The sequence below is a fragment of the Acinonyx jubatus genome, chromosome B2 (genome assembly GCF_027475565.1).
Source record: "Acinonyx jubatus isolate Ajub_Pintada_27869175 chromosome B2, VMU_Ajub_asm_v1.0, whole genome shotgun sequence".
Taxonomy (NCBI): Eukaryota; Metazoa; Chordata; class Mammalia; order Carnivora; family Felidae; genus Acinonyx; species Acinonyx jubatus.
In genome coordinates this window covers 108423531-108448770 of record NC_069385.1, presented here as the reverse complement: position 1 = coordinate 108448770, position 25240 = coordinate 108423531, and the positions used below count along the sequence as shown (strand labels likewise).

Genomic DNA, 25240 nt, shown 5'->3' with positions numbered 1-25240 from the left:
CTGCTTAGAATACAATCCTCTGCTTCTCCAACCCACAGAGTGCAGATTCAGTGGGACCTCCATCACTTCCTCAGGATCTTTTTTTGTCCTAAAACCCTACAGTGGTCCTCCAAGACCTCCAGAACCAAGTCCTGTTGGGTCAAGGTCCCAGCGGGCCTCCAAGACCATCTTAAAGGGGAAACGGAAGGGAGTTGGATACAGGGCTATTTACAGGCATGTGAACAGAGCTGAGGGAACCAACATGGGATGGAGGCACCCCTCAGCCTGAAGGGACCAGGGAGGCAGTTGTTGCTTCAGGAGAGGGGTCACCTGCCAGGATCTGTGGCCATAGACAGAGGATACAACCCCTTGCCGAACTGTGGTCTAGCAAGACTCCTAGGGGCCCTCTGTCTCTTTCCATCCTGAGAATACCAGATGGTGCCTACCATTGGCTCAGTTCAATCAGAAGCCAGAGGACGGGGGAGCTGGGGTGAGGCAGCCCGTGGGAGCTGACCTCCCCAAACAGAGAAGGGTGGAGAATGGACCTGGGGAGAACAGCTCCTGTGGGCCCCAGCTCCAGGTGGGGCTGCCTTGACACTCTGGCCCCAGCCACCTCCCAGTACCATGCCTCTCACACCCTCTGGGGCTCCAGTGGACCCCTGAGCCTGCAGCGCCCCAACTTGCCAAGCCTGTATTTTTGCAGTGCTGTTCCCTGAGCCCCTTCCTACCTCCTGTGTTGCTGAGACCTGCTCATCCTTGGGCCTTCAGCTATGGTAGTGCCTCTGACCCCAGGTCCGAAGTTGGTGGTCCCAAGGTCTTCTGGGCTCACCCTCATCAGGCACTTGGCTCTCATTGTCCCTGTCTCTTCACTCACCCTGAGGGTCAGGACTGTGTTTCCAAAGTGCTCATTTCCTGCCCTGTTTGTGGTAGGTGCTCGTTTCAATGCTTGTTGAGTTGAATTCTAGCTCCTGTGCCTCTGTAGACCGCTTATTGGCTCAGGCGGCTCAGATCCCAAGATCACCACCTCCTTGAGAGCAGGCGCCAAGTCTAACTCTGCTCAGTATCCCCCTAGCACCCGATGCAGTGGCTGTTTCCATAATGTGTGCTGTTTGCCTGCGTGAATGAATGAATGTGTGGGAGGCAAAGACAGAAAGAGTGGGACGTGTAGACCGTGTGCTCTGAGAGTTCAGAGGAAGACATTGCTTCCAGGCAAGGAGACTCAGGGAAGACTTTCAGAAGGCTAACCTGGAGCTGGCCTTGAAGGGTGAAGTCATGAGGAGGGGCTGGGAAAAACACTTCTCTGTCAAGGAAGGGCGGGAGCAAAAGCCCTGAGGGACAGGGGAGGGTCAGGAGACAAGGGGAAGGGGTTGGAGGTGCTCTAAATGTCTCTGTTTTCCTCTGTACACAGCCTTTCCCTCTCTTTTCCTCCAGCTTCTCTTCCCATTTCTGCCCCCAGAGTCCTGTGACTGACCTGCCCTGTCCGTGTTGCTGGGCCCCCTGGCTCAGCACCCACCAAGCGTAGTGTCCTGCCCCCTCCGCCCAGGACGGAGCCACACCTGGGAGCCCTGCTCAGCCTCCAGCGGCCTGTGTTCTCCCCCTGCCCCTCCCCTTTGGGCCCTGGCTCGGAGCCTCTGAAGGCCTGAGCTGTGAGTTCGAGTTTGGGCAGGAGCCCGCTCATCCCCCAGTGACGTGTTGGGGCCGTCTGGGCCACAGGGAGCCAGACGCGAAAACCGCTAGTCAGTGGGACAGGATGGCCGGCCACAGTGCGCCAGCCTGGGTGCCCGCCCTGCCCCTCCTGCCCCTCCCTTCTCTGAGGGATGTCCCCAGTGGACTGGCCAGTGGCCCGAGGCTCCAGGGGAACATGCTTTTTGCAGGCTGTGGCTGAAGAAGGATGAACCGGCTGTCCTGCCAGCTCTGTGTGGGGAAGAGGGAGGTGCCCTTTGCCAGCCGGCACCCCACGGGACGCCGGCCACAGGCAGAGTGACCAAGGCTCTGGCCTCTGCTCGCTATCCCACTGGTCATTTTCCCCTTGGGGCCTTTGATGGCAAAGCCAGAGCTTCCAGTACGGTGGGGGGGGGGGGGGCGGGGAGTGACTCCCAGGAGAGTGGTTTATAGGCATGGGCTCAGGACCTGGGAAAAGCCCGTGCTGTTGGGGACCATTGACTTCTAGGGCACAGAGAAGCTGGCAGACTGTAGTGTGACATAGAGAGGGAGCCCCTCCTGTGGCCCGGGGGCTTGGGGCCCCTCGGGGCCACTGGGGCTGAAAGTTGGGCTGAGCCCCTGCCATTCTCAGCCATCTACTGAGTACCTACCCTTTTCCGGGCTCCCACTGGCCCTCAGAGGGCAAGGGGAGGAAGAAACCAGAAAGGCCCCAACAGATCCCCCCAGGCCTCCTCCCCAGCCCTTTCCCCAGCCCTCCCAGGCTTGAGGGCAGGCATCCCAGGGAAAGGGGCCCTCACCCCCGCTCCAGTGATGCAGAGAGAGGCCTCCTCTGAGAGGGGCCAGGCGTGGAGGAGTGGGCCCCAGGGGGTGAGGCTTTATTAGGGGACGGGGAGGAGTCTGAACAGGGCTTGCTCCCCACTAGCATGGCATGGTGGAAGGCAAACAAAAACAGAGCTCACGCTTACCCTCTGCAGGCAGCCCCCCTGCAGCGAGGGGTCCACCTCCTTGGCTGTTGGTTTTCCTCCAGAGTAAGAATCAAGACAAGGATCCCATTTGCTTCAGATTCACTTATTGATTCAATCCGTTTCTCCCTCAGCGTTTGCCTTGTGTGTTCCTTCCTTTGTTCCTTAGTTCATTCGTTTGTTCATTCAATAAATAAATGCACCTGAGTACCTGACAAGTACTTGGCCTCTTGCTGGGTCGGCCCTGGGGGGTCTGAAGAAGTGGGAAAGGAGAGTTCGTAACCTTTCTGGGAGCAAAGATCTTCCTGACGAGTGATGAACAGAACCCATCACCTCACTCAGCAAACGGCTTACGTCGCCAGCCTGGGTTAACAATTCCTGAAAGCTATCAGCCCTGCAGGGGAGGCAGACATGAAACTGAGAACTACACACAGTGTGATAAATACTGAGTGGGTTTCATTTCTGGCTTCCTGAGTCTCTTACCTCTTTGACCCCCAGTTTCTTCACCTTATAAAGGGGTAAGTCTATCACCACTCTGTGTCACTGTGGACAAAAAATGAAACCAACTCTAGAAAGCATCTAGCAGTGAGTGCCTGGTATATATCTTAGGTGTTCATGTATAAGAATTCTCTTTCCCGGGGCACCTGGGTGGCTCAGTCGGTTGAGCGACTGATTTCGGCTCAGGTCATGATGTCGTGGTTTGTGAGTTCGAGCCCCATGCCGGGCCCTGCGCGGACAGCTCAGAGCCGGGAGCCTGCTTCGGATTCTGTGTCTCCCCCATCTCTCTGTTCCTCCCCTGCTCGTTCTCTGTCTCTCTCTGTCTCCCAAAAATAAATAAACGTAAAAAAATTAAAAAAAAATTTTTTTAAAGAATTCTCTTTCCCTCATGTCCCTAGGCGATATCATCACTCCATGTTTCAGAACAGAAAACTGAGACACAGAAAGGTAAAACAGTGTCACACAGCTGACAGGTAGCAGAGCTGGGATCTAAGCCTACCTGGTCTGGCTCCAGAGTCTGTGCTCTGAACCACAGCTCTATATCGCTTTTCTAGAGTGGCTCCGTTTTCTCACCGTGGTATGAACCTCCAACTCCCACTCATCTTCTTGTAGGTCACTTCTGTTGGAACAAAGGATCCAGGAGACAAAATGGAAATCCTAGAGAAAGTTTACTGCCTTTCCTAAACGTACAAGTTCAAGGTTTAGCATAGAGGCAAGGGGGAAGGAAGACTCCAAAGGACCAGCTTTAAGGGGTGGTAGGAACATTAGTCTGGAGCCAGTAAAGCTAGGTTTGGGATTTGGTTCTGTTATAAAAACACCTGTCCGGGCCTCCATTTCCTCGTCTGTAGAATGAGCACGACAATTCCAATGTCTTGGCATGGGAGCGAGATCTATAAAAGCCCTTTGAGGCCCTGTGTGCCTTCCATGTGGCCTTACCAAACCCTATACCAAGGCCTCACATCTGCCTCTTCCAGACTGTGAGCCCCACCACCCCTGGCATAGATGGTGTTCTATAAAGGCTCACTAGATGAAGAAACCAAGAAGCACTGCCCAAATGTCAGACCTTACGCCAAGAGACCTCCTTTCCTTTTCCTAGTCTGGAGGCCTGATATTCCCCTGTCCTGGGATTTCCAGGATTGCAGCCGGGGTTGACAGAGGAACATCTTTGCCAGGGTCCAGGAGAAGCACCCACCTAAGCCACCCTGGCCTCAGCCTAGCACTCTCAATCCCTTGTATCCCAGCCCCCAGGAAACGTAGCAATGCCCAGAGCATGCTGGGCCCAGACTGAGCCCCACAGCCCCCAAGGCACAGACAGGTGGCCTGAGAGGGACCAGGTCATTTCAGTTTCACACAAAGAAACTGCCAACGTTTTTCTATTAATACACTGGCCTTCTCCCCACAATCTCCCGGGGACCTACCCAGGAGAGCAGGAGTGGGTGTGGCTGAGCCCTCTATCAGAATTTTATTTTGTAAATTATCCTGTATTCTAAGCCACGGGGCCATTGGTTATTTAAAGAGATTTGTGGTGAATCCCTTTATAAATTGGGGCGAGAATTCCTGGAGGGAAACTTTGTACAAATCTAGATTTGCATAAAGGGAAGCAAAAACTTGCCTTGGGCCCCGCTTTTTACAGACCAGAAAACCAATGTCTTGAGGGGCCAAGCGCCTTGCTGGTTCGGGTAGAGTCTGAGCAGAGAGGAGGCCTGTGCCCCTGGGTAGGAGCCGGAGACGAGATGGACCCTATGCCCTGGCAGGCAAGAGCAGGGAGTGGAAAAGTAGGGGACTGTGCTGTCGTGTGAGAGCGGGGTAGATAAAGGCAGCCTGCCCAGCGGGGGGTTGGCCAGACATCTGGTTATCTGACAGTCCACTTTGGGTCAGTGCACCCTCATCCACGTGGATAAGGCGGTACAGTTTTTTTGAGCACCGTTTCTCCCCGGAGTCTGAGCCAGTGTCCAAAGCAGTGCCTGATGGAGTGGGGTGCAGCCAGCCATTGCTGGATAATCACCCAGAATGTCTAGAATGGATTCCCCTGCTCGGCAGATGGTTATTAGTGAGAGAATAAGCTGGATATGCAACGTCTTATGGTTCCATGGGCTTTTCTTGATCATCCCTCTATAGGCTTAGGGCAATACTTGGTGTGGCAAGGGGAGGGGGGCTCTGTGTGGGTGGGGTAGGTAGTGGAATAATCAGGAAGTATAGTTCGCCCTCAGCCTTAGGAGCTCCTAGGCTGCAGGAGGGGGAATGACATAACCTGCACTCACAGAAGAATCTGAGATTAGAAAACACAGTGGTAAAAACAGCAGAGTGCATAAGAACTCCAGCTCGAGAATTGCTCGTTCTTTAATGCATTTGTTCAACGGCTACTTATTGAGCACCGACTCTATGTCAAGCACCAGTCTAGGCTCTGGGGATACAGCAATGAACAAAACGGATTAAACCTGCTTCCTTCACAGAGTACACATTCTGGTAGGTGGAAATAGTAAAAAAAAACCAGATAAACACACGCATACACAAGTCAGTAGCCAGAATTGCTCCGAAGAAACATAAAGCAGGGCAAGGCAGGGTGGGGAATAGATAGGAGATGGTAGACTATTTTATGCGGGAGGGGCAGGTAATGTTGTCTGAAAAAAAGTGACATTTGAGCAGAGACCTGCTGGAATGAGTCATACGGATATACGGGGAAGAGCATTTTAGGCAGCAGGAACAGTAAGTGCAAAGGCCCTGGGTCAGGTGTTTGTTGTGTTGAAGAAACAAGGCTGAGGCCAGGGAGGCTGGAGTAGGATGAGGGGGCAAGTGAGGGGTCTGAGTGCAGGGAAGTAACAGGGGAGCAGGCCATATGGGACCTTGTCAGTTGTAATACAGCCATGATTGAGGTGGGCAGAGGGAGGATATGATCTCACCTATACTTCTACAGGCCTACTGTGACTGACGGGTGGAAAATGCACTGTACGAGACAAGGTGTGAAGGGAAGCAGGGGACCACTGAGGAGGTCCCGCAGCAGTCCAGGCAAGACTTGATGGTGCTTTAGATAGGGTATAGCAGTGGCCATGTAGTGGACAGAAAGCAGCCGGATCCCAGCTCTACAACTTTCTAGTTGTGTGCCCCTGGGCAGATTACTTAACCTCTCTGAGCCTCAATTTTTTCATGTAGAAAACAAGGCTATTAAGGATATTCAAAGACACACCTGGTGGGATTTTTGTGATGGCTGCATGAGACACAAGCACAGTGACAGGCACACATTTGGTGCTCACTCAGGGACAACTCTTAGCCATTAGTAACCCCTGGGAACCCTTTGCACTGGGAACCGCATATTCATGGTGGAATATTAACTGAGCCCAGAAAACGGGAGATCTGAGGGGTCAGTTGGCTCAGTGGGGGGAGAGAGCTTTAAATGCCGAAATCCCAGGGTCTTAGGCTCAGCTGGCTACTGTCTTCCCAGTGCTGCCTGCCTCCCATGCCCCTGGGCAGAGGTGCCCTTGGCCTCTTGTTTATTTGTTTGCCTTTTACCTGCCTGGAAGTTTCAGCTGAGAAACCGGCCCCACCAGTTGCTGGGCCCAGCAACCCCTCCCCCCAATGGGCTTCCAGCTGTTCCTGCAAAGTCAACAGTGCCCAGGAACAATGAAGGGGGAGGGGACAGCTGGGAGTCTGACAGCCCGCTCCCCAGTAAGCACGTGACTCGAGGAGGTGGGGGGGGGGGGTTGGGGGGGTGGGGTAATGGCTGTTGGAGGGAATGGAGGAGAACAGAACCAGGGAAGGGGGAGGACCAGGGAGGAAACTCGGGTCTCTGGGCAGGTGCTGGTGGCTCTGGGGCCTTGCAGGACTGCTGTCCAGGTGGTGGACCGGCCTTGGCTATGCTAGACAAGGAATGGCTCTGGGGACAGCTGAGGACATTTGCCTCTCTTGGAGGACATCGGCCTAGAAGCCTGAAGTGACAGACCCAGAAGGGATTGGTCTAGACCTGCTGCACCCTTGCACTGACTCCCTCTTTTATCTATTTATTCAAAATGCTGAAGCCTGTTGTGGGCCTGGGCCTGGGCTTAAAAATGCTCTTCCCACAAGACACAGGGAGAGGAGAGAGAGGAAGTGACTTTTCCAAGGTCACATAGTAAGTTCCCGCAAAGCCCTCAGAGGACTCCTGACTCCCATGCAGGGCTCAGACCAGTAAGCACCCCTCTTGGGTGGCAGAGGCTAGCAGTGTGCCCGTCTCTGAGAGCTTCTTCCTCAGTGCATCTATGTCTGCCTGGTTATCTGGGAGAGGACAGGGGTCTGTGCCCAGTCTGGGGCCACAGGAACCAGAGTAATGAATGGCTCCAGGCTGGGGGGGCTGCGGAGGGCAGGGACGGTGGGGGGTGGGGGTGGTCCTGGACCAGCCCGGACCGGCAGGGCCTCTGGCATGCCATGTGGCTTCAGCCTACTCAGGGTCATCTCCCTGGATCAGTTTTTAAGCGGGGAATGGGTTTCCTTGCCAATCTGTCAAGGTCACCGTGAAGAACGTGAACATGCTTTTCTAAAGTCCCCCCTCCCCGCCTCCGCTTCCCCCCAAACCGAAGCGGTGTGGATCAAAGCAAGTGAGTTCCCCGTTCCTGTGCTGGGCGTCTGTCTTGTCAGCTAATAAGCCTGTCACTTCTGGGAAGTCTGTGGCTGTGAGTACTGGGGGTTGTGGGGAGACCCACCCTGCCCTTGGGGAGTCTGGTTGGGGAGACACAACTTCTGCCGACAGGGTGTCCCCAGGCTCATAAACCCAAGGGCTTAAATTATGAAGAGTTCATCCAATCGTTCTATAGGCCCCACTGGTCCCATGGTACTCCAGGTGCTAGGTACCTGTGGGAGCTAGGTGCCTGCCCTAATCTCTAGCTCGAAAGGGTAGAGGCCTCTGCTTCTGGCCATGGAGGCTGACCCACGTGGGGTCTCTCAGCCCCTTCCCACCAGATGGCCAGCCCCATTCTGCCCTGGAGCCTCCCACAGTGTGAGCCACCTCTGCTGTGTCTTCATACCTCTGGTCCCCACGCGGCTACAGGTAGGTGCATGGTTCTATCTAGCCTCAGTCCTTCATTACCGCTTCTGTAGTCAGCGTGGGGGGCTTAGGTGGGAACCAGAAGTGACCTCCATGAGACTATCGCCCTAGGGGAGTGCTGCCTAGGCAGCAGCGTGCATGGCCACCCTCACACACACACACCGGCCTCTCGCAAGTCCCTGCCTGCTCAGAACTGTGTATCCAGCCACCTGCCACCACCCGCATGTGCCAGGTGTCCAGCCTGGGCGGCCTGACCCTTCCCCAGCTGCCTCAGTGTCTCGCCTCCGTGTGGCTTCAGGCCTCAGGTAGTACCCCGGTCACGAAAGTCTCTTCTCCCTGCCAGAGCCTTCTGGCACAGCCAACCTAGCCCAGAGATATGCCCGGCGCCTGCTTCGTATCCAGCCCAGCCTCCCAGTGCTGGGGAGAGTGCTGGGAATAGTGCTGAAGGTCAGGGCTGGGGCCGGGAGGGCCTGGGAAACTGCAAAGTCCACGGTGGGTCAGGAGGGCCCAGCCTCTGTTTGTTGACCCTGAGCTGTGGACATAGGAGAAAGCACCCCATCCCTTTTTGCATCTCCTCCCAGGCTGAGTTCTGTCCTCCTCCCTTCCCTGGTCCTCTGCGGTCCCCGGCCCTGCCCCCAGCCAACCACCCAGGCTTCTCCCCTTCTGGTCCACTTCCCCGCTCACCGGCCACCCCGCTCCAGGCCCACTCCGAGTGGGGCTTACATGTAAAAATATCCCAGCTCTTTTTAAGCTTGTTATCTACTATTTTTATCAGATGGTCCAGGCGAAGCATGGCCGAAAAAAGGGAAAATCATACAGCTCCGTTTGCCAAGCTCAATAGAAATAGCAACGGGTGGGCTATTTTTAACAAGATGAATACCCCTGTCCTCTGAGGTCTCCCCTGGCCCCACACCAGCATCCTTTGTCTCTCTGCCGGGACAGCAGATTTTAAAATACGCCCACAGTCGCCAAACCACTAAATGCACCCAAGACAGTGACCGAGGCACTTGGAGGCAAGGAAGACCGTGGGGGGTATTTTTTTCCTTTTCCTTCCCTCCCTTGAAGGAAATCACACTCTTTTGTTTGAAAAACCTTCCAGGTTGGTTTTCGAGGCCTTTTCCTGGTTGTCACGCTCCCACGGGAACAGCAGAGCTCACTCTGACACATGCAGTGGTTTGGGCAGAGTGATCCCAGAGGCCCGGCACGGCCCGTGGCCTCTCCTGTGCCAGGCTGCAGCAGAGCGCTCGCACAGAGCAAGCCCACAGAAGGCAGCCAGGGCCCGCGGAGCAGGGTCGGGGGAGACGCGTGCGGGAGGACTGTGAGCTGGGAGGCACTGAGGGGCCTTCCCTCGGCCTCTCTTCTCGGCCGTGACAAAGCTGACGGCCCAGGGGTCTTCGGAGCCTCCGTTTGCACGGAAAAGAGTCACAGCCTGTCACCGTGGGAAAGCCGCCTCTCCCTGCGGAGCGGCATGGAAGACTTAGGGAGAGAGCAAATCACAGCCTCTCTCCAGGCCTCGGTGTCCCCCTGTGTACCAGGAAGGGCCTGGACTAGCCTGGGGTTTGGGGGAGGTGTGGGTTGGGAAGGGAAAAGAACATGGCAACAAAAGGTAGCATTAACTGAGCACTTAGGGAGGCACTGAATGAAACACTTTATATCACATGTATTGCAACCTCACTTAATTTTCAACGCAAACTATTATAACTCTTTGCTGAGCCTCACAGAGCATCTATCCCCGTTCCCTGGTGGCTGTAGGTAAAATGCAGGCAAGGCCCCGAATCATGTGCCCATCCTGGGACCGATCATTCCGGCCAAGGAGATGGCATTCTGTGATCGGCCATCTCTGATCCCAGGCCTTCCCTGTGGCCAGGAGCATGGGGACAGCAATTGGCCGTTCTGCCAGAACCACAAGCGGCCGGGGGGGGGGGGGGGGCTGACGCCCCTAGAGAAGGGGTGTAGCGGCTGGGCAGAGAGACTGGGAACACCCCCTACAGGTGTGGAGCCAGGCACTGACTCCAAACACCCCAATCCAGAGCCCTCCTGCTGACTCCATCCCGAAAGCTATTCTGCTACAGGCCTTGGGGAAAAGGAGGGAGAAGTGGGTCCTGGGCAGGCAGAGGTGACGAGGACCCAGTTGTAACTCCGCTTCAGCCACTCTGGATCCCTGAGCGCCCTCCCCACCCTGCCATGCTCCGTCTTATTTCTAGGCCTTTGTCTTTCTAGCAGCAATACTTCCCCCCACCTCACCTTCTCCATTTCAACCCTCCCCCCCCCCCATTTTTTTAAGAATCATCACAATGGCCCTTCCTCTGGGAAGCCTTCTCCCTTCCCCAGTCACGAAAGGTCTCTGGAACCCGCGGCACCTAAACTGTAGCATATGGACACTGCCTGCCACTTGCTTGCCTGGGGGTGGGGGTGGGGCGGGGGGGTGGGACAGCGACCATGGCCTTTTCCTTCTGTTCCCACAGGGCCCAGCACTGTGTATGAGTGCAGACAGTGTCTGTTGAGTGGATAGCAGGGAGAAGAGACGGAAGGAATGCGGAATCAGAAAGAAAAACGAGAAGAGGATGGGGTGGGGTGGCTGGGGGCCGGTGGGGGGGGTGATGTGGAATGGAAGTGCAGTCATAGGCCAGGGCCCAGGATGTGGGGAGAGGACTCAGGAGGGCACATCAAGAGGGGGAGGGAGGGTCGCTTCCGGCCTCTGGCTGGGGCCCCTGAGCACAGATGGGTTTTCCTATCCTGGAGCCTCTGGTCCGAGTCGCTCTCCCGGGGGGCCAGTGTCAGTGGGCAAAGGCCACCCACTCAGATACTCGGTAGTATCTGTTGAAGAACCATTGTGTGCCCGGCATTGTGCTGGGCACAGGCCCCTCTTCTCTGCCGGCTGCCCTAGGAAGGGGAATCAGAGTGATGGGTAGCAGGCCCTCATAGACTTCTGCAGCCCCAAGGAAATGATCCTGCCTGTTCTCTGGGCAGTGAGTATCTGCCCCTGCCTCGCTCCCTGGTGCCTGGGAGGCACACTTCTCAGAGTGCGTGGCGTGGCAGCAACACCACTCGAAGCCCTGAGAGCCCTGTCAGTCGTGCCCAGCTTGAGTCTTGTCCCCCCACTGGCAGGAAGCCCTGGAGGGGGGGGGGTCCCACTCAGGCCGGCCCCACAGGCCACTCCCACTGCGAGGAAGCATGGAGATGGGGAGAGGAGGGAGTCGGCCGGCCAGCTGCTGCCCAGCCTGGTAATGAATCGTCCCAAAGTTTGCCGCCCTGTCTGAATAGCTTGCTTTTGAAAGGGGCTGTGACAAAGGGTACATTGAATGAAGGAGGGCCGCCTGCACGCATACACAGGGGAAGCCCCTTTGGGAGACCTCGGGAGGTGGCAATAGGGATCCAGATAGAGAGCAATATTCTTTCACTAGTGGGCCTGGCTGGGTTCTCCTCCTTTCTGATTCTGGGACTGAAAGGGCCCTCGCCTTGGTTGTGTCTGTGGCCCCGTGACCAGTCGAGCTGGGGCGGGGGCCCGGGAGGGGGTGGAGTGGAGCTGGCTTACAGAGGGCATTTGGTTGTTTAGTTGAGAATGTAAAATGCAACTGCCCTTTGCTGAACACTCCCTCCTCCTGGGATCCCGATGGTCAGGACGTTCCCCGGGGCCTCCTCAAGACCCCAGCCCAGGCAGACTGCGTCGCTAGAGGGTCTCTCTGTCCTGCCTGTCTGGGGGCCCCCCCGTGCCTTCTGGCAAAGCAAGTAGCCGAGGGTGGGGGCCCTAGTGCTCATGGTTCTGGATTTGATTACGATTGTGTTTGTTCAGACATTATTGGGAACAGCATTTTTGGTTGATTCAATTTAATGTGCATTTGTATGTGAATATTTGGTTTCCTCCACCAAAAATCTGGCTTTGTGGAGCCTCGGTTTGTGGCCCCACCTTTAGTCCTGAAGTAATTCGTGTATTTATTCAGCAGGCTTTTTATGAGCATGGGATGTGTCAAGCAATGGTGGAACATCTGGAGACCCAAGGGGGCTGTCCTCACGCGATCGGTCGCCCTGGGCCCGGTCCCCATGACTGTGAAGAAAGGATTGGACAAGATATCCCCAAGATTGCCCTTGATGAACCCATAAGGACAGATAACTCATGACCTGGTGGGGTGATCTGTCCTGGGTCTGTAGCCATGCCGTGTCTCAGGACATTCTCCAAATGCCTATCCAGTGGCACACACCGTGTCTGCTGTGATTTGGTCCCTTAGCCCTGAATGCCCCGTCACCAAAGTGTGTGTGTCTGTGTGGACCCCTGCCTTACTAGAAGGGGTACCGCCTAAGAATCCTGACTCTGCCACTTACCTGTACGAGGATAACCATAGCATCTCTGTGGCAACTGACTTCTTCTCCCCGTACCTTGGTTTCCTCATCTGCGAAATGGGGATAATGGGAGTGACAGCTTCCCTGGGTTGTTGTGAGGTTAACACTGGAAAACACTTAAGACGATATTTTGCACGGAGTAGGCACTCAACAAATTTTAGCTGTTACTCCTCCTCCTACTATCACCTTAGAAGGTGTCTTAGGTCAAGATCCCCAGAAGCAGATCCTGAGAGGATATCCCCGGCTCAGTGATTTGCTAAGGCAGTGCTCCTGGGGGACTGGGGAGGAGACTGGAGAGGGACCTGGGGAAGCAGGAACAGGATGGGAGAGGAAGAGGCCAGCAAGAGTGCCGAGGATGGCTTTAGCCTGACCCACAGGGGACTCTGGAGTATAGGTTACATTTCAGAGTCCTCCCCGTCAGAGATAAGGGAGTTGGGACCTCGCTCTCTTGCACCCTAGTCATTGGCTAAGGGGGTGTAAACTTCCAGTTACTTCCTGTTCTGTAGGCAAATAGCTCCTGTAACCTGGGGCAGTCACCTGAGGAAGAGTGAACAGAAGAGAAAGCCACAGAAGGCAGGCTAGGTGGCCAGGCCTGATATAGAGATCCGGGAGAGCCTGGAGGCTCTGAGGGTAGCACCCATAGTCTCCTCCACTGAGAGCTACTACGAAGGACAAACACGTGGCAGGCCTGTGTGTGGCCCGGAGTTGCGTCTGCCTCACCAACCATAGGCTGCTTTCGGTCGAAGGCCAGGGTTACCCTAGGGTTTGAGAGGGTCCAGCCAGGCCCAGACCTCTTCTGTTTGTATAGGACAGTGACTTCATCTCTGATCAAGAAGCAGTGAGAAGAGCCTTTCTACTCTGGGTGCCTGAGCGAGGTAGTGGATGGTCAGCATTGCCAGACGGGGCAGGCTTCCCTGGATCTGCCCCGGGGATGCTGGTGCTGGGAAGGAGGGAGAAGCTGTGACAGTTGTGACAACCGCCTATGCCACCCTGGACACCCTGCACCTACCACCTCTGTCCTGGCCTCTGCCCGGTTCCTGCCGTCCATCACACTCACGTGGGCAGTCCCGCCCTCGGTGTCCCTGGGCCCCACAGCCCAGGTCAGCTCTGGCCAGGGCCTGGCCCTGCAGGACTTCCCGGGGAGATGCCTGCCTGCGTATCAGAGGAAATATTGGAGAACATTGCAGGCCCAGCACAACGGGCTTTGTGAAAAGCCCAGCCCCTCCTGGAAAGTTCCCAGGGCCAGGGAGGCAGAGGCAGGAAGGCTGCCTGCTGGGGGTGACTCTAGAAGGAACTCCACACTGAGGATCACGAGAATAACCTGTTATCACCTACCACGTGCTGAGTCATCCCTAGGTTTCAAACGGATCCCTTTGTAGGTACCATTTTATTTAAAACTTGCCACAGCCCTGTGAGGTCACTGCTCCCAGGTGTTCCTTTTACAAAAGAGGACTAGAGCTCAGGGAGGCAAAGTTTCAGACTGGCAGACTCAGTCAGCCCGTGGCCTCTCACTCTCTCGACTCCGTGGTGGCTTCCGCTCACGTGGGGTAAGAGCTCACGGCCCCTCATGGGCCTCCACCTTTGCCTGACCTGGCTACCCAGTGCCCCCAACCTTCCCTCCTACCATCCATCCCCTCATTGGCCCCAGTCCAGCCCACCAGCTGCCTCTTGGCTGGTCAACTGTACCACACTAGCTCCTGCCTCAGGGCCCTTGCACTGGCTGCCCCCTCTGCCTGACAGGCTCTTCCTCCGGCTGCTATGACTCCCTGTCACTTGCTTTGGGTCTCTGCTCCAGTGTTACCTCCTGACCCCCTACCTGCACGCTCTATTTCCTTTACTCTGCTTTATTATTATTAGTTTTTAGCAGCCCTTATATATTGATTTGTGTATTGCCCATCTCCCTTAACTAAAATGCAAGCCCCGTGATGGCAGCGATCTGTCTTTTGCTCACTGCTAGATCAGGTCCTCCATCAGTTCGACGTGGAGTCGGTGCTCAAAAAACATGTGCAGAATGATTGAAGGGTGCCAAGACTTGAACTCAAAACTCCAAGCATCCGGCATCTCGGGGTTGGTGGAGAGTGGCTGACGAGGCCCTGCCGAGCCCTGGGGTCTGTGGTTCTGTGCAGGCTTCCTTTATCTTACAGCCAAAGGGAACAGAGGACAGTGATCTTCAGGAGAGTGTGACCCAGGCACCCCACCTCCTGTGCCCTGTTCAGTTCCGTGTGACCACGAGTGGCCAGCTTCGGGCTCTGTGCAGCCTCTTTTTCTGGGCGGCTCCGTCCTTGGCCGGCTCTCCCTCACTTCCTTCCTCTTGACTCTGAGGCCTGGGGGAAACACTGCCCTTTCTCTTTCAGCCTTGGATCCTCCCCGAGTTTTTAAGTCCAGAGGAGCCTGGCAGACTCTAAACTCCATGTCTAGAATTTCCTCCGAAAGGCCTCCTGGATCATCTGAAAACTTGTTCACTCAGAATAATACTTACCGAGCATCTTCTGTGTGCCAGGAACACAGACAATGGGGAGAAAGACCCAGTTTCCAGTTCTCTGGGTCACTGTCAGCCCAACCTGGCCCAGGAGGCCGTATAATGGGCAGCTGAAGCAGAAGGGGCTTGGGGTGCTAAGGCGGGGTCTAGAGCTCTCCTCTCTTTACCCCACTTTCCTGCCAAGAATGTGGGAGCAGGAGAGGGAGCCCCAGAAGCAGCCCCACCCCACCCCACTCCCTTATGAGAGAGAGACAGCTTATTGGGTCAGCTGGGTAGAGAGCCAGCCTTTCGGAGGAGGGAGAGCAAGCTGGGCATTTGATTTGAGGGAGTCCTGCCAGCCTGCGTCCTCTTCCTTGAACCCAATTCTGAGAAAGCCTTCCCTCTCTTGCCTCCCCCTGCCCCCAGAGGTTGACCTCCTTTCCCCCCAAAATGCCTAGTGCCTGCCCAGGGCACCTCCTCTCAGAAGGCCCAGGAGCCACGGCAGGGGTGTGATCTCCCCCCACCCACCCGTGTCTCCCCAGGAGGGGGCTGGGCAACTTTACCTGTGCTCTTGGAACCCAGGCCACAGGCTGTCACCCACTCCACCCCACGTGTGCGCAGGCTTCCTCATTCCAAGAACTCAGAGACACTGGGCTTCTGTCCAGTTTTTTCCACATCTTTGCTGGCTTCTGGCAACAAATCCTGGAAGAAGAGAAATGAAGGCCTTTACCAGGCCAGCAAATCAGCGTCACGAGTGTCCCGAGGAAGGACCCTGAGGGAGAGGTAGCTACTCCAAATAGGCAAACACACACACAGAGTCCCGGGTCTGGTGGGGTCCGTACGGCAGGAGCGGTATCTGGACCTGATAAAATCTCAGAAGGGCATCAGCTGTTGACCATGAGCTTCTTCTCCGGGCCTCGGAATCCTAGAAGGGCCCCTGAGGGGGTGGCAGGAGGGCAAAACCTCTTGACCCATCGCCTTGGGGTTCAAGGTGCTCCTCTCAGTGGCCTGGGGGTTTCCTCCCCCATCCCTTCTTCCAGGAGCAGGGACCTCACCTTTGAGGCTGAGCCGGCATTCAGCAGGATAGCCCTGCTGGGGACTCCCCGGGGGCCCTGCCTCCTCAGCCTCTGTTCTGTCAAAGGATGTGTTTTAAGTTCCATGTGGCAGTCTAGCCCAAGAATTTCAGAGGCCCCAGCCCTGTCTGGTGGGCCTTCAGTGCATGCCATTACTGTCTTCTCTTTGGATGTTGGGACCCCCTGACCAAGATGACCTTAAGGGTAGGACCCAGTGTGACTGGTGTGTGTTCCCAGGCCCAGGCACAGAAGATACAATCAGCAGCCAGTGGCCGGAGTTTACATCTTATATGCACTGCTTTTTCTTTTCTTTTCTTTTCTTTTCTTTTCTTTTCTTTTCTTTTCTTTTCTTTTAAGTTTATTTACTTATTTTGAGAGAGACACAGACAGCACAAGCGGAGGAGGCATGGAGCGAGGGGGAGAGAGAGAGAGAATCCCAAGCAGGCTCTGCACTATCAGCTCAGAGCCCAACGCAGGGCTCGAACTCACGAAACTGTGACATCATGACCTGAGCTGAAACCAAGAGTCAGACGCTTAACTGACTGAGCCGCCCAGGCCCCCCCCCCCCCCCCCCCCCGTCCACCGCTCTCTAACTGTGTGACCTGAATCACATGCTTCACCCTTCTGTGCCTCAATTTCCTCTTCCATAAAATGGACAAAATAATAGGTCTGTGTCATAAGATTTGTGGTGAAGTTAACTGGGATAAATCCACATAAAGCACTTAGAACAGGCCAGTCACCAAGTAGGTGCTCAGTAAATATCACCTGTTGGTTCCCTGTCACCTTTTAACATTCCTTCCTGAGCTATGAAGGATTCTGGGCTTGGGGCCAGGTAGGCTTTCTCCTCAAGATGACCCGATCCTTTAGGAGACTCCTGCGGAGAAGGGGGCCCTCGCAGCTGCCTCCAGGCCCCTGGGGGTTGTGGCTACTCTGGAAAGCCCCGACTCACCACACTGTTTGGATTGGGTTTCTATTCCCAACGCCGGTGAGAGGCCTGCTATTTATGGGCCCCCCATGCCACCCCCCAGTCAGCCAGACAGTGCGTGGGCTGGGGACCACATGGCTAGCTGCCCGCCACCCCCACCCCACCCAGGCCCTCTGACCGGGGCACGTTTCACACGCTGGTCAGCCAGCTGGCTCGGCAGTGACTTTCCCAGCTCTGTCTGGCCCCCCAAGGGGAGAAGCAGAGATGGAGGGCATGTGAGGGGTCTTTCGCCTCTTCCTCCTGGCCTCTGGCTTCTAGAAGGTCTCCTTGAGGAGAGGTGGGTTCTTGGGGTCCCAGGGATGATATTCACACACACCCCCTTTCTGTTTCTACCCTCACAATGACGCCCGCCTCCTGTAGTATCTAGTGGGTCAAAACCCAGGCTTGGGAACCAGACTGTCTGGGTTCTAGTCCTCCTTCGAGCCCTCATCAGCCACCTTGTACTAGCGCCTAAACCCCTTTGTACCTCAGTTTCCTCAGTTGTAAGATGGAACTGGGCTCATACTTCTCCACAGGGCATCATGAGGGTTAGAAAAGTTGGTACAGGTAAAGTGCCCAGCACTGGATCAGAGTCAGTGTTGTTATTCCGGCGGCGTCTGGTGCAGCACGGCAACCTTGGCCGTCTGCACATGGCCCCTGGTCTCTGATGAGGCGGGATTGCTGTCCCCTCTGTGCAGATGGAGAAGCCGAGTCCTGAACGGGGGAGGGGACCTTTCCAAGGCTACACAGCTGGAGCTGGCAGAACCCCGGGCCTCGTGGAGCACGTCCTCGCTTACCCGCTGCGTCTTGATCCTATCCCTGCCCCTCACCAAACAGATAAGGGGCTCCCGCTGGCGGGGACCTTGACAGGTGTGTGTCCAGTGCGAGCCGGGCTGAGCTCGCCCCCTGGGCCTGCCTGCCCCCTTGGCGGGTGCCTCCGACCAGCCCACTCAGGACAGGGGCTATTTTTAGCATGTGGTATTTGCTGGGCCCTGGGGGATATTTACAAAGGGTCAGTCTGCTGGTGTCCTTTGGTTTCTAACACTGGAAACAGCTCTCGGATGTGCAGCTGATTGGCTGAGAGCATGAGGCTTTGGCGAGCCTTTTCCCTTCTTTACAACATGTGGCCGTCTCTCCTTCCCGTCCGCCCTCTTGCCAAGCCCACAGCTTCTGTTCCTGGCTCCCCGCCGCCAAGATGGTGACAGCTTTCCCAGGTCTGGTGGGATGAGCAAATTGGGCAAAGTGTGGTTTCCTGGCCCTGGCCCGGCATCTGCCCTCCACTAATAAACCTGTGGCTAACCTTCCATGGCCTCGTGCTCCGTGGGTTAGAGCACCGCGCCAATGAGGCCAAGGTCACGCTTTACCCCAACCAGGCCGGTATCGCAGGGAGGTGTGTTCTGTCCCGTGGCTTCAGCCTGCCACCCTCACCTATGCAGCAGGGACGGGGGTCAGGCCTGAGGAAGGCGGTGGGTCTGTGAGAGCGTGGACGTCTCTGTGCCCCCAGCCCGGGGAGGGCTGACTGAGCTGGTCTACCTGCTCGTCAACGGGCAAGGCAGGGAGCCAGGCACTTTTCTACATGACGGATGGCACGTATGTTGATGGGAAAACCCTGGAGACCAAGAAAGTGCCAGGCGGGCAGGCACAAGGCCACTGAGTCAGTCTTCTGAATTGGGTGGGGTGGCCTCCGGAGAGGCGGTGGAGTGGCAGAGTGTGAGGGTTAAGAGAACAGACTGGGAGGTTCAAATCTCTGATGGGACGCCTAGTAGCAGTGGAGTTAGGTAACGACTCTGTGCCTCAGTGTCCCCAGCTATAAAATGGAAATAGTCCTAGACTTCTGCATTGAGGATGAACTAAGCTAAGGCTTGGAAGCACTTAGCACAGTAAGTACTATGTAAGTGTTAGCTCTGGTCATCATTGTAGTATCTCAGTCCCCAACACCTGCTCCGTGGCCGCTGTACCCCTCAGCTCTGGCCTCCCTCATAGCAAGTCAAACCGTCACTGGCCCCAAGGCTCTTGTACTGTTGAAGCCCAGGTCACAGACACGGCCCCACCCCACCCCCTGGGAGGCCAGGTGTAGGGGGCGGACAGGCCTCAGGTCTTGCCCTCACCCCTGCCAGGAAGAAGCCCAGTGTCCTGGGAACAATCTGGCATGGGGCAGGTGCCCTGCTCTGCTCCTGTGGCTCCTGCCCAGGAGGGCGCGGTCACTGAGCTCAGGTCTATAAATAAGGTATCTGGGAGGAACGGCTTTAATTTGCACTTTACCTATTGATGTTTACTTTGCTATTTCCAATATGGTAATTTAATTCTGCAGGGCGCCTGGCTGGGGGGGGGAGGGCACCTGGGGCGTGCGGTTACCTGACCGCACCACGAGTGATTCCAGCGTCCCTGTGCAGCTCTGGACACAGATTCCCCCAGGCTAGCCATGGTGTGTGGAGGCCCCAGGTGTGGACACGGTTGTGGAGGGGCTTGGCTGGACATCGAGACCCTTCTGCACCCAGACCCACAATTCTCCCTGCTCCGTTCGGCTCGTTCCCTTGACAACAATATGCCAGCATCTCCCTTCCCCACTGCCTCGGCGTCTCTCCTTGCCTCTAGGCCGGGGCCTCTGTCTCTGAGGGGATGGCTACTGTCCTTCAGCCATCTGGAAGCTCTCTCCAGGCTTCTCTGATAGCCATAAGGCTCATTACGATACAGCCTTTCTTTAAGAGTTTTTCCTCCCAGTTGCTTGTCGTGTTTTAAATGTTTGTATTTTGTCTTTTCTGTAAGACTGTGAGCTCCCCAAAGGCAGGGCTGTGTCTCCCCTCAGACTGGAGCTCCCTGAGGTCAGGGCTGTGTCTCCCCTCAGACTGGGGCTCCCTGAGGGCAGAGAATGGGCTTTTCCCTCAGATCAGGGGTCTTCGAAGGTATAGGGCTATTTCTGTCCCTCAGCCTGGCCTCTCCAAGAGCAGAGGCTGAAGGGCTCTTATTTCATGTGTCTGCACCCTTTTCTTTCTTCCTTTCCCACAGTTCAGGGGCCTCCATCCCCAAGAGGGCTTTGGCACAAATGTACTCCCTCTGGTCAGGACTATCCATTAGGGCCAACAAACATGCCCTCATCCTACTCCTCACTGAGAGGCCACACTGGCCAGTGGCACGCATTATGACTTTTCTGGGCCACAGGCACTTGTGTCTCTGTGAGCTCCTTCCAAAACCCAAAAACTATTTCTGATAACTGTATTGGAATAAAGACAAATGCATTCCGGTTATATATGAAGACATTTTTTGATTTAAAAGATCCTCTTCTAGGGGCGCCTGGGTGGCGCAGTCGGTTAAGCGTCCGACTTCAGCCAGGTCACGATCTCGCGGTCCGTGAGTTCGAGCCCCGAGTCGGGCTCTGGGCTGATGGCTCAGAGCCTGGAGCCTGTTTCTGATTCTGTGTCTCCCTCTCTGCCCCTCCCCCATTCATGCTCTGTCTCTCTCTGTCCCAAAAATAAATAAACGTTGAAAAAAAAAATTAAAAAAAAAATATCCTCTTCTCCTTTCATTTTATTTAATTTATTTTTTTATTTAATTTTTTTTAACGTTTATTTATTTTTGAGACAGAGAGAGACAGAGCATGAACGGGGGAGGGTCAGAGAGAGGGAGACACAGAATCGGAAGCAGGCTCCAGGCTCCGAGCCATCAGCCCAGAGCCCGATGCAGGGCTCGAACTCACGGACCGCGAGATCATGACCTGAGCTGAAGTCGGACGCTTAACCGACTGAGCCACCCAGGCGCCCCTCTCCTTTCATTTTAAAATAAATTAAAACATTTTCACGGGCCCCCAAATGTCTGACGGGCTAGCTCTGTGCTCCGCGCAAAGGGAGGAGGCATCAGGGACCAGGAGCTCAGCCATCCCTGGCTGGGACGCCTTGCCCATCCCTTCGCTCTCCCAAGCCTCACAAAGTCTCCACGAGTCAGGCAGGGCTAGAATTCCTACCCCACACCAACGGCATGGCCACAGTGGCGGCTGCTGGCCACAGCCACGGCAGGGACCCCGTCATCGGTGTGCTTCTCCGTGCCAGGCGCTGTGCTGAGCACGCGGTCACCTTAATCTTATCTAATCCTCACAGCCATCCTAGGAAGCAGGCACTGTGATTTTTTTTCCCCCATTTCACAGATAAGGAAAATGAGGCTCAGGGGGAAGAAGTGACAGGTTCAAGGTCGCCCAGCCAGTCACTGACAGGGTGGGAACGAAGGATCCACAGGTCCTGGCTTCAGAAAGTCTAGGCTCTTCCTCCCCAGCGGGGGTGAAGGGCCAGGCAAGGTGTAGGTCAGGGTCAGCCACAGAGATCGGTTCCGATGTCCGCAGGCGGGTCAGAAGGAAGGCTGACAGGTACCCGCCCTAGAACTACCTGATTTCCTGTCGCGGCTCCTCTCTGGCTTCCAGCCCCGGGGCGCTTTCAGCACCGGGCTGGGGTCGTAGACTTGATTCCATGGTGGGGAGGGGGTACAGGGATGCCTGACAAGGTGCACCCCACCGGTCCCCCTGGGGGTTTGCTAGCTTTCAGGCCCTCGTCCCTCCCCTGCAAGCCATCTTGTCCCAGACGCTGCCTGGAAGCTTCATCTGGGCTGGGAGCCGTGGGGCCAGGGGGTAGGGGCTAACCTTGTGTGTGGGGGTGAGCTCAGCGTGGGGATCGAGGCTGACAGAACCCTGGTCCGGGTTGGAGTGGGAATGCTCAGGGCCCTGTCTGCAGCCTCTGCCCCAGGCTGGGACGCCCTCTCTTGCCCTGCTGGCCCATCTCCACATGGCGAGGGCTGTCTGCTTCTTTTCTCCTCTTTGCTCTTCCCTCTTCATTTTTGGCCTGACTTAAAAAAAAAATCCATCTCTCTCTCTCTTTCTTTCTTTTTTTTTTTTTTTTTGACCAATCTCTCCTCCCCATTCTTGTCTTCGCTCTGTTCCCCTCTCCCTGTTTCTCTGCACCCCTGCCATCTCTGTATCTCCTCTGTCTGTCCGGGCTTCTGCTGTCTGTCCTTCCTCTTGCTCTGTCCTCCTGTTTGTCTCCTGCTTTCTATCTCCCAGGGCTGCTTCTTCTCCTGCGCCAGCTGTCTCTCAGTCTTTCCCGGGCACTCTTTGTCTTTCTCCCCCTCCCAACAGGACAGTGCCTGGCCCAGCAGGGACAACACATCCCACAAAGATGCATTACCCAGCGAAGGTGATGAGACTGTGCTCGGAGGGGAAGCTTGTTAGGTGCCTGACCCTTTGGCTCTGCTGTGTGAGTTGTGGAGGGAGGGGAGACCCTGGAGCTGGCCCGGGCGTGGGTGCCCACCGTGGCCCTCCGGGAGGGGCTCTTCTCCCGAGCTGGCGAAAGGAAGCGGGAAAGGCCTTTTGTGCAGACTGGCTCCACTTGGCTTTCAAGCAGCCTGTCTTTCTTCCAAAGCCAACCCTTTGATCCCTAGAGACATAAAAGGATCCATCTGCATTTGTGTTTCTTACAGGTAGTGGAGTGGGGGAGGGCCAGGGAGAGAAAGGGGGAGGGCAACAGACATCTGGGGGATGCTCAGAAGGGCCATTTCAGGGCTCTTGAGCCCTGTGTTAGAGACCCACCTCTGTGCCTTCTTGGCGGGGGACTTCTCTTTCAACGGGCATCTATAATAACCAAACGGGCAGTTTTCAAGATCAAATAAGATGATGTGTTGTAACAAAAAAAAAACCCCAGTAAAGGGACTTTGAGGGATTTGGTGTGGCCAGGAGCAGAGCCACGCCCTCCTTAAGTGACCGCCATGGCTTTTTTATTTCTTTTTTAATTTTTAAACATTTTTTTTTTTAGTGTTTATTTATTCTTGAGAGAGAGAGAGAGCAAGCAGGGGAGGGGCAGAGAGATTGGGAGACAAAGAATCTGAAGCAGGCTCCAGGCTCTGAGCTGTCAACACAGAGCCGGAGGCAGGGCTCAAACCCATGAACCACTAGAGAGCTCACGAACCACGAGATCATGACCTGGGCCAAAGTTGGACGCTTAACTGACGGAGCCACCCAGGCACGCCTGCCGTGGCTTACCTTCATGTCCTCAAGGTGACACCCCTCCTCCAGGAGTCTCCTAGGGTAGCCCCGATCCCCAGGGTTTCTCAGCCACCGAACCCCTTCAGTGCTAGACGCCTCGCTCACCCTCCATATCAGAGTTGATGCTGGTCATTTCCATCTCTAGCACACACACCAGAGGGTGAAAAAGGGCAGGGCCACACCTTCACTCTCCCTTATGGCGTCAGAGCCTGACCCGAGTGGGATGCCCGGGTCATAACAATGCTCCCCTTGTGGTGACAAGGAGCCTCTGATTTTCACTGGATCCTTGACCTGCCCAGTGAAGAAGGCAAGGCATGGATCAGCGCCCTCATTTTAAAAGCAAAGAAACAGGTTCAAAGCGGTCAAGTAACTTGCACAAGGTCAGTTAGCAAGTGGGATTGGTAAGAAACCCAGAGCCTGTCTGTCATTCACGTTTTATAAATGGGGAAACTGAGGCGGAGTCCAGATGAAAACCTAAGCTTCCAGGCCTAGGGAACCATAATGTCTGGACCACCCTCCTGACTTCCACGTGGTAGACACATATCAAGAGACACCAGGCTTTCAGAGAGGGTTCGGAAGTTCCACCAGGGCTGTGCCAGGGGGGCCGGCCAGGTGACTCACTGGGTTAGAGCTCAATGATATGGGGATCCCAGATGTGCCCATGTGACCCTGCCCGGAGGATAGGCCACTGGTCCTGTTCACCCTGTGGACATGGGGTTGGGAGATGGGCCAGAGGAGGACCTGTCCGTTTTTCTCCCTCCTCCGCATGCCACGCTGAGTACAAGTCTTTGCCTCTGGCTGCCAGGAGGGGAGAGCTTCCCACAGACCACCCCAGCCCAACCCCACCTTCCCTTCAGACAATGAACAGTGTCTCACCTGTGGTCTGAGGACTCACTGCAATGTGCAGACCTCTCTGCAGACACCTTGGCTCTCCGGACCTGCAAATCCTAACACAGAATCCTCCAGAGTCCTTGATCTCGGACTCCCTCTCTCCCTCCCGGCCTCCCTCTCTCAGCCCCAGGACTTCAGGATTAGTGCCCCTGCCAGGGTTCCATGTTGTTTCTACAATATATGCCACTTTATCATGCCTTGACCCATTTCCCCATTTTATTAATGAGAGATGCCGGTTCCTGAAATGATCAGGGTTTCCAGTGTTGCTGTGCTGATAAAATGCTAGCTAAGGGCAGAAATCTTTGAGTTAGAAGCTGCTGGTGACTGAATCAAGGAACTGGTAGGATTTCCAGGTCAATGCTTGCAGTATGAGAAAGAGCTTAGGGGTGGTCCTTCCTATCATCACAGTCTCTGTCTCTCTCCCTAGGTTTTGGGCCCCCATGCTGGGGACACTTAGAGTGATCCTGGAGCTCCAGACACACACACACACACACACACACACACACACACACGCTGTCACACAGGCACACACACATGCACATACACTCATGTTAGTGCACACACCCCAGAAGAACCAGCAGATTGGGCCTGGGATGACTAGGCTTGTCACCCTGGTCCCTCAGGCTCAGTTTGTCCCCTGGCTCCAGGCGTTGCGATTTCTCACTTGGGGCTGTTCACGTTAAACCCGTCCCATAAACTGTGAGCTGGGCCATGTGCAGGGACCAACTATCTAGTGAGGAGACAAGACCTGTGGACTGAAATCCCAGCCCAAGCTGTGCAGGACGCGTGCTGCGGGTAGGGCAAGGTCCAGGATGCATGCTGCGGGTGGGGGCTGTGTGGAAGGCACATCACATTGGGATAGTCTCTGGTGTGGTCGGTATGTTCAGGTACTTTGTTGCCATGATAACTCTAAGCTCTGAGGGACTGGCAAGGAGTTCCAGGCTTCCAGCAGCTGACTGTTTTCAAGTCTCATGCGTGTTGCTTAAATTACACTTGTAGGATTTGTTTTTGCTGGCAGATTTACCTCCCTGATTAGATTTGGCTCCAGCTAGTGTTAGAATTAGTGTTCGTTCCTTAGGAAGCTACTCCAACAGGTGGAAGGACCTCAGATGTGTGCCTGGAGCTAGGAGAAGCTGACCTGAGAGGCAGTGACAGTCACAGGTGATCCTTGAGCTGGACCATCCATCTGAGTAACAGAATTCACAGCCCCTGGCAGGTCCCGGGAAGATGTTAGATAATGCGGGCAGGTCTGATCTCCAGCCTGGGATGGGGAATACAGCTTATGGATTCAAAAGCTGGTCTTGTCTAATTCTTTTATTTCACAGGCATAGACATTGACATCTGGGGTAGAAAGTGACCTTCCCCAATCCCACCGCTAACAG

General features: G+C 55.4%; 1 long non-coding RNA gene across 1 annotated transcript; it reads right to left on the bottom strand.

The window, feature by feature from the left end:
• Positions 1-10552: 10552 nt before the first annotated feature.
• LOC128315629 (uncharacterized) lies at positions 10553-17965 on the bottom strand. The gene is made up of 3 exons (XR_008298586.1): positions 17746-17965; positions 15475-15613; positions 10553-14777 (listed from the first exon to the last, which is right to left on the bottom strand). It is a non-coding gene; the product is annotated as an uncharacterized LOC128315629 (long non-coding RNA).
• Positions 17966-25240: the final 7275 nt, after the last annotated feature.